This window comes from Peromyscus leucopus, chromosome 19 (genome assembly GCF_004664715.2).
Source record: "Peromyscus leucopus breed LL Stock chromosome 19, UCI_PerLeu_2.1, whole genome shotgun sequence".
Taxonomy (NCBI): Eukaryota; Metazoa; Chordata; class Mammalia; order Rodentia; family Cricetidae; genus Peromyscus; species Peromyscus leucopus.
The window spans coordinates 48,812,499-48,821,846 of NC_051079.1; the positions used below are offsets into that span (position 1 = coordinate 48,812,499).

Sequence of the window (9,348 nt, forward strand, 5' to 3'; positions counted from 1 at the left end):
ACTGTATTTCAGTCACAAAGGGCGGCAAGTGTGTGTGTGTGTGTGTGTGTGTGTGTGTGTGTGAGTGAGAGAGAGAGAGAGAGAGAGAGAGAGAGAGAGAGAGAGAGAGAGAGAGAGAGAGAGAGAGAGGTGGCAGGCAGGCAGCAGGGATGAAGAATCAAGGGCTAGAATTCAGAGGAATCAGATGTTGAGCAGGTCAGACACCTCACCCAGGGCTGAAAATGAGCAGGCTAGAAAGCAGTCTGCCTCCGGACAGGTAACAGCCCAGGAAGAGCCACAGAGGGCCTAAGTGCAAAGTACAGAGGGTGTGAAGCAAATCTCCATGGAGTGTTCAGAGCCAAGGCTCTGCCAAGCCTGAGTAGCAGCCATGCCCCTTGCCAATGCTAACCAGCCTGAGCAAAGAGAGTGTCCTATGTTCCTTCCACTGACGAGGCTAGAGCTAGGTAAGGACTTCAGGCAGAACAGAACCAGTTTAAACAGGACCATCAGGAACTGGTCTCACTCCCAGAGCCTTTTGCTTCTATGACACCTTCTTATTCCTAGGCTAGATTGCTCTGCACAGTGGCAAAACCCTCCTATAACAGCCTCAGGCCCCTCTCTTGAGAGCACTAGCGGAAGTCTTGGGGCTGCCATTCATGGACACACACATGCCTGCCTCTGAACCAACCACAGTGACCAGGGGAATGGAATAATCTGATTGGCCCAATCTTGTATCCAGGATTGGCTCAGTTCTATCCATGCTCCTTGAACTGAGAAAGAATTCAGGGTGATGGTGGCGCATGGCTTTGATTCCAGCACTCAGGAGGCAGAGGCAAGTAGATCTCTGAGTTCGAGGCCAGCCTGGACTACAGAATGAATTCCAGGACAGTCAGGGTTTCTCTGTCTTCAAACAACAGTAATAAATTACTCAGGGTGCCCAACTATATTTCAGTTACAAAGGGTGGTGTGTGTGTGTGTGTGTGTGTGTGTGTGTGTGTGTGTGTGTGTGTGTGAGAGAGAGAGAGAGAGAGAGAGAGAGAGAGAGAGAGAGAGAGAGAGAGAGAGAGAGAGATACAGGCCTGAAGAGTTTCAGGGAGAAAGGGTGAGAACAAACAGAAGAGATATCCTCCGTCATCCTTGTGTGACACTGGCTGTCTCTAGAGCCAGGCTGTCCCTGGACACATAGTTCTGCTGCAGCCACCAAGACTTGGTCCTTCGGCAGGGGATTCCGGATTCCGTGTGAGCAGAGTCTTCCCTCATTCCCAGAGATGAAGGACCTCACAGACGGTGCTTCCTGACAAGACAGCCAGCAGAAGCTGGAGCCAGCATCCAGCTCGACTCCTCTGCTGTCCCCCAGGAAGCTGTGAAGGACAAACGGAAGCAGGAACCTTATGGGGGATGGACAGTGGGAGGGGCTGGGACCCCTTAACCACGGCTCTGCAGACCAGCAGCTTCAGCCATGGCCTGAAGCAGCACTGGGGGTCATGCCCCTGCTCTGCCGTTCTGGGCCTAACATCTTCCTGGGTCGTTCTACCACGGCCAGACACACCCTTCCCTAAGTGTGCATCCCTCTGTGTGCACATCTTCCGCTGTTTGTTTTGTTTTGTTTTGTTTGTTTTTTTTTTTCGAGACAGGGTTTCTCTGTGCAGCTTTGGTGCCTGTCCTGGAACTTACTCTGTAGCCCAGGCTGGCCTCGAACTCACAGAGATCCGCCTGCCTCTGCCTCCTGAGTGCTGGGATTAAAGGTGTGCACCACCAACTCCCAGCCACATCTTCCTCTTAACACACATTCTTTGTTCCTTCCCACTCTGTAACTGTGAAAGGCCTCAGTGGGCCATGCTCTATACTAGGGTCTAGCCTGTGCTCCAGCAGAGCCTACAACCAACAACATAGGCCTCTAAAAGTGTAACGGTCACTGTATGGATGCTGCCTCCTCCTCCTCCTTGTCGTCCTCCTCCTCCTTTTAAAATATGGAACACTTCACAGATTTGTGTCGTCCTTGTTCGGAAGCCTTGCTAATCTTTGTATCATTCCAATTTTAATATATGTACTACCAAAGCAAGAACCATTCTTGTTTGTTTTAATGACTGCATTTTTGTTGTGGTGGTGGTGGATTTTTTTTCCTCTTCATCCTTCTTGTTTTGTTTTATATTTTAAGACAGGGTCTCATAAAGCCCAGCTGATTTGGAATTTGTGATTTTTTTTTTTTGGTCTCCACCTCCCCAGTACTTGGATGACAGGCATGTGTCTCCATACCAGACATTGATATGTTGCAGGAAGCCGGGGCGGTGGTGGTGCACGCCTTTAATCCCAGAACTTGGGAGGCAGAGGCAGGTGGATCTCTGTGAGTTCAAGGCCTGCCTGGGCTACAGAGTGAGTTCCAGGAAAGGCACAAAGCTACACAGAGAAACCCTGCCTTGAAAAACAAAAACAAAAACCAAACCAAAAAAAAAAGATGATATGTTGCAGGAATCCTAAATGGTTTTATAATTAAAACCCAGAGCCAGATATTGGGGTGAATGCTGAAAGATCAGAAACAAAGGAACAAGCCACAGCCACTTCTCACCTCACCAACTCCATGAAACCTCTGAATGCCTCTGAGTCTTCAGTCTAAAAGGCTTTAGATCCTATCTCCTCATGCCTTATATTTCTTTCTCCGCCCAGTCATTTCACTTCCTGTCTCAACCTTCCTAGTGCTGGGATCAGTGGCATGTGTGCTCCCCAAATACTGGTGTTAAAGGTGTGTGTCACCACTGCCTGGCTTCTGTGTTTAACTCTGTGGCTGGCTCTGTCCTCTGATCTTCACACAAGCTTTATTTATTAGATTACAAATATTACCACATTGATACATCTTCCTTCCTTCCTTCTTTCCTTCCTTCCTTCCTTTCTTTCTTTCCTATTTATTTATTTTGTGGTTCTTGAAGACAGGGTTTCTCTGTACAACAGCCTTAGTTATCCTGGAACTCATTTTGTAGACCTGTGGTGGTATTGTGTTCCCCAAAATATTGTGTACTCTAATAAATTTATCTGGGGTCAGAGAACAGACAGCCACTAGATACAAAGGCTAGAAAATGGTGGCACTCACACCTTTAATCCTAGCATTCCAGAGATAGAAATCTCTCTGGATCTCTGTGAGTTCAAGGCCACATTGGAAATAGCCAAGCATGGAGACACACGCCTTTAATCCAGAAAGCCAGCCTTTAATCCCAGGGAGTGGTGCTAGAAAGCAGAAAGATATATAAGGCGTGAGGACCAGAAACTAGAAGATTTTGGCTGGTTAAGCATGTGGCTGGTTAAGCATTCAAGCTTTGAAGCAGCAGTTCAGCTGAGATTCATTCCGGATGAGGACTCAGAGGCCTCCAGTCTGAGGAGACAAGGCCAGCTGAGGATCCGGTGAGGTGAGATAGCTGTGGCTTGTTCTGTCTCTCTGATCTACCAGCATTGACCCCAATAACTCGCCTCAGGTTTGACTTTATTAATAAGAACTTTTAAGATTCCTGCTACATAGACCATGTTGGCCTGGTCCAGAGATCCACCTGGACCAGGATTAAAAGTATGAGCCACCATTGCCCATACATCTTTATTTTCAATTGCACACTATACATAAGTGATTCTCCTTATAAAACATCCACAATAGACAGGACCTTCAAGTGGCTCAGCCAGCAAAGGAACCTACCACCAAGCCAGATGATCCAAGTTCAGACCTGAGAACCCATCTGGTAGAAGGAGAGAACTGACTCCTGCAATTGTCCACATACACACCCAAGTAAATGGTAAATGTTAAAAAATATGTCAACAATACACAAACACACACAGAGATACATATAGTTAAAACCACTTTATTTCCTCCTCAGCTAGCTCTTCTCTCAAAGAGCCCTCAGTTGTCCGTTTGGTGTACAGCTATTAAAATATTCATATATATATATTTTATGAATAAAATATTCATATATAAAATATTCATACATATATCACTGGACCTGGTGGCACATGTCTTTAATTTCAGCACTTGGATGACAGTGGGAACTCTGTGATTTTGAGGCCATCCTGGTCTACATAGTGAGTTCCAGGCCAGCCAGAGCTACATAATAAGACCCTGTCTCAAAAAAAAAAAAAAAAAAAAAACACATATCCAGTATGTGTACATGCATGTCCTAATGTGGAAGTATACAGAGATATATATCTGTGTTGACATGTCCTGTTGTTGCTGGGTTTTAAGGCAGAGTATCATGTAGTCCAAGCTGTCTTTAAATGCACCATCTATGGAGCCTAACCTTGAACTGTCGATCATCCGACTTCCAGCTCCGAAATGCTGGGATTACTGTATTACCACTACATTCATCTTGTGTTGACTTCTTTTAATGGGTCCAAAAGGTGCAGAGTGAGCTAGCTCTCTTCAACCTCTGCCTCTAGGAACTCAACCCCAGCCAGCTCAGTCCACAGGACAAAAGGCTTCAGTATTTCTTTTCATATTTATTAGTCCAGGACTCAGCAAACCTTGTCTATAATGCGCCTGGTTGTGAATATTTTAGGCTTTGAAGGTTCATGGTCTCTGGCAACTAATCAAGTCTATCATTAAGAAAATGGCCATTGACAACACATAATAAATAAGTACGGCTATATGTCAATAAAACTTTATTTGTAGACACGAATTTTAATTTTGAGTACTATGACACTTCAGTACTAGGGACTGAGCCTAGGGCCGTGTGCCGGTTAGGCAAGTGCTCTACTACCAGGCTGTATCTCCCAGCTGACCGCTTTTGATTGTTTATCAACTTCTGAAAACTCTAAGTAGCGTTCTTATCGATGACTACACCATGACAGGCAACAGGCTGCACTTGACGTGGGAGCTGTACCATGTTAACGTCTAGTCTATGCATTAAACACAAACAAGCTAATAAGATGCACAGACACTCTCACTGCCCAGTGTCTTCAGGATGCGACAGGAGGAATCCATTGTGTACCTCGCTTTTCCTACTGTGTGATATGTCGTGGAGACCATGCAATACCCATTCACACAGGCATCCTCTTTTAGTCTCCGGCAGTCTATTTCATCGTAATTTCCCCAGCCCATCACTGACTGAAGGACACTGAGGCTATTGTGGATTGTGTTGTTGTAAAACTATGCATCTATTTTGGGTCTTTTCTGAGACATAGACGGCTCACCATGTCACTTACCTATTCTAGGTGTAAAACTCAGGGTGAGTGTATTTACAGATTTGGGCCTCATCTGCCGAACTCCTTACCCCTCAGCTATGTCCCGCCCTGTATCCTTCCAGCTCCAATCCAGCGTGGCTCATCGTTCTGTGTCTGTAGATAGATGGACTCATACAGAGTGTTTTGTGAGTGGCGTCTCACTTAGGAGGATTGTCAAGATTTGTCTGCGTACCACGTCTCTGCTCTTCTTCTTTTTTTTTTTTAAGCTGAATGAGCAAGATTCCACTTTGTGACTATGCAGTTATTTTATTTGCCCATTCATCCATTTGTGGACATGTAGATTGTCTCATACTTTGGATTATTACAATATGTTTCTATGAATACTCATGTATGAGTTTGTGTTTGTATTAGTGCGTGCTATACATCGTGGAGTGGAATTAATAGGATGTATGGTGATGATTTTTATTTTGCTTTGTTTGAAATAAGGTCTCATGTGGCCTACACTGGCTTCCAGCTCCCTATGGACCCAAGGATGACCTTGAACTTGTGTCTCTCCGTCCTCCACCTCCTCCGTGCTGGGATTTCAATTACATGCCACATATATGGTAAGTCTGTGCTTAGCTGTTGGAAGGACTTCCAGGCTGCTCCCCTAAGTGGTTGCACTATTCTACGTTCTCATTGAAAATACGTGAGCTTCCGGTTCCCAGCCCCCATCACTGCCCTCGACTGTCTTTCCTTTCTGTATAACCATCATGGTGGCTAGGAAGCTTCTCACTGTGGGGGTTTGAGAACCAACGATATTCTGAGACCCGCTTTTTTCCCCGTGTAGCCCTGGGGAAGTTTTCCGTGTCATCCCATACTCCATGTCATCACACACATCTCCTGGTGGCTGGCTGCTGACTGCCCCCACTCAGCCCAAACACCACCAGCACACCAGTGAGGGGCCTTGCTTTGCCTCTTGTATACAGGCAAAACAGTTTGATTCCTTTTACATTTGTGATTATGCTTTTTCACTTCTGTACTTATTTGCTGTGTGTCCTTGTGTGGAGGTCAGAGGACAATGTGCAGGGGTCAGTTCTCTCTTTCCACTATGTGGGTCCCAGAGATCAAACTCAAGTCTTCAGGCTTGGCAGCAAGCCTCCTCCCCACTAAGCCCTCTCGCTGGCCCAAGGGAAGCCTTTCTTTCTTTCTTTCTTTTTTTTTTTTTTTTTTTTTTTTTTTTTTTTTTTTTTTTTTTTTTTCTTTCTTTCTCTTTCTTCTTTCTCTCTCTTTCTTTTTTTTTTTTTTTTTTTTTTTTTTTTCTTTCTTTCTTTCTTTCTTTCTTTCTTTCTTTCTTTCTTACCCTCTTTCTTCTCTCTCTCTCTCTCTTCCTTCCTTTCTTTCTTTTGGTTTTTCCTAGACAGGATTTCTCTGTGTAGCTTTGGCGCCTTTCCTGGAAATCACTCTGTAGCCCAGGCTGGCCTCGAACTCGCAGAGATCCGCCTGCCTCTGCCTCCCAAGTGCTGGGATTGAAGGCGTGCACCACCACTGCCCGGCAGGAAGCATTTCTTGAAGATAGTTTTTGGAGTTGCTGGATTAAGAGGTGCATTTGTTGGGGCTGGAGAGATGGCTCAGAGGTTAAGAGCACTGGCTGCTCTTCCAAAGGACCTGGGTTTGATCCCCAGCATCCTCATGGCAGCTCATAACCATCTATAACTTCAGTTCCGGGGAATCAGACACCCTCTTCTGGCCTCTGTGGGCACCAGGCACACATATAGTGCATAGATATACATGCAAAACACATATACATAAAATAATAAAAGACATTTTAAAAGAGGTACATTTGTTAAGATTTTGAAGGTTACGAAAATTCACTCTCTGAGAAAGCCGCACAGATGCATCGTCCTGCATTAGTGGGTGGGAATGCTCACCCCTGCATGCCAGCCCAGGATAAGAGCCCTTTCTCTGGAGGCTCAAACTTCTCATTTCACTGATCAATGCGAGGTGTGGACAGGATCATGCTCCCACCGATGGCTCCCCCCTTAACACTAGGGTGCTATCCCTTCACCTCTGTCTTTCTTGCTCACTAGCACCACGCCCAGTTAGAGGGAACAGGTAAATGTTGATGAAATCACCACAGTCTGCTTTTTTTGTTGTTGTTGTTTTTTTTTTCAGTTTCTCTTTGTTTGCGTTTCTATATTGTAGCAGTGTCGAATCACAGAATCGCTCTTGTCAGTCTGAAAAGGTCACCCCGCACAGTCTGCTTTTGCAGTCCTCAATGATAAGACACAGAATTCTAGAATCTTCTCAGTCCTCCAAGATGGGGAACGTCAGACCTCCTGTAGAAGTTGTATTTATTGTCTAAGGCTGGAAAACAGATCTCAGGGATCCTTGAGGGCTCATTCCGCAGCAACCAGCATGGCTGTAACAGGTGCAGGGGCTGGAACATGGGGATACAGGGGCGTAGCAAGCAGGCCTTGGGATCCCAGAAAACAGGTAAATCTGTTAGGACCTCCCCCATGACATCATTGTGCAGCTGAAAAGAAGTTAGGGGCCTGTTAGTGTGATCCCATTATACAGAATGAGAGACTAGTACCTCAGTAACTTACTGGAAGTCACAAGACTAAGCGGTGACCTGGCTCTGATTTAGGCCATGTTTCTTCTGCAAACCTGTGATGCCAGAGGGTTTGCCTGCGACCTTCTCCCCAAGCTCTTCTACCCCTGTTAGAGATGAGGCCTTTCCCAGAAGGCCACACAAGTAAGCCTGAATATATATATAATATAATATATTATTAACTAATAATATAATTAATATATTATGATATATTGATAATATATTAATATGTAATGTGTAATATATCTATATAATTATATATAATTAATATATTATATAATTAATAATAACTAATATAACATATGATAATACAATATGCAATTAATATAATTAATAATATATTATATTAATATGATATATTGTATATATTCACATAAGTGCTTTGCTGGTATGTATGTGTGGCACCGTGTGCATGTAAAGATCTGATTTTCAACCCAAACAGCCCTGGATTGAAATCCCAGCTCAGCCACCCAGGTGTACATTACCATTTGACCCTCAGCGTTTTCCTCTTTGAATTTTCTCTCACCTTCTGGTTCTGTTTCTACTTAATCATCCCCCTAGTTACATGCCTGTTTGCCATGACCTACCTACCCAGTTACAGTCCTTTTAAATATTACCCGCCTCCCAATTTGTCTTTCTCCTAACAATTACCTAACTCATACTTCTATTTCTGTTGATTAACTCACTTTGCAAGGGTTGTGTCTGATTGAAATGAAAAAAATACAAAAATAACTTTAAATCCATGTCTACTTCCCCGCATGGTTTTCCCTGTCTGGGGAGAACCAATCCTAAGGGTGGGCAGATTAATTTGTGCAAGAGGGAAGTTCCAGGTTCAAAATTCACAGTCACCGGCTTACCACTGCCCCCACCTTCATGGTTCATTTGAGCTGGTGTGAGTTGCCTCTCCCAAGTCCCTCTTCCCAGGCCATTCTTGGCGGAGCGCCTGCTCACATTCTTGTTCACAGCATGGGGTGAGTCAGGAATTGTGGAGGACAAGATTTCTTTTCAGTGGGGTTTCTAGTGGGGTCATTTGGAGGAAATTTAGATTCTTTAATTAAGTGTGTGTGTGTGTGTGTGTGTGTGTGTGTGTGTGTGTGTGTGAATGCCACCTGTGTGTAGGAGCTCATGGAGGTCAGAAAAAAGCATTGAATCCCCTGGTGCTCAAATTACAGGCAGTTGTAAGCTACCCAACCTGGGTGCTAGGAGCCAAACTGGGATCCTCCAGAAGAGCAACAAGTGTTCTTAACAACCGAGCCATTGCTTCCAGAACTGGAAACATTTTCTAAAGGGACCCCCTTCCTCTTTATCCTGAAAGAATTGATTGGAAGTTTTGTGTGGCAGTGTACACCTGTAATGCCAATCCTTGGGAGGCTGAGGCAGAAGAGTCACAAGTTCAAGGCCAGTCTGGGTTATGTGGTAAGACCTTGTCTAAACACTCAGCTTGTTTAGGAGCAGAGTCCTGGCATCAAGAATACTCCCCAGGGAACGACTGTGGTCTGGGTGACACATGGTAAGATCCCTGTGTTTCTGCAGAGCTTTGCAGCTTCAGGGTGAATTTGAGCTCTCACTGGGCCGGACCAATGCCCATCCGAGGACACTCTTGAGGGACTCCTGCTGAACCG

The 9,348-nt window shown here is 45.0% G+C and overlaps 1 non-coding gene across 1 annotated transcript; it reads right to left on the reverse strand.

Moving 5' to 3' along the window:
* Positions 1–1,943: 1,943 nt before the first annotated feature.
* Positions 1,944–2,045, reverse strand: LOC114707412. The gene has a single exon (XR_003736651.1). It is a non-coding gene; the product is annotated as a U6 spliceosomal RNA (small nuclear RNA).
* Between the last annotated feature and the right edge of the window lie 7,303 nt (positions 2,046–9,348).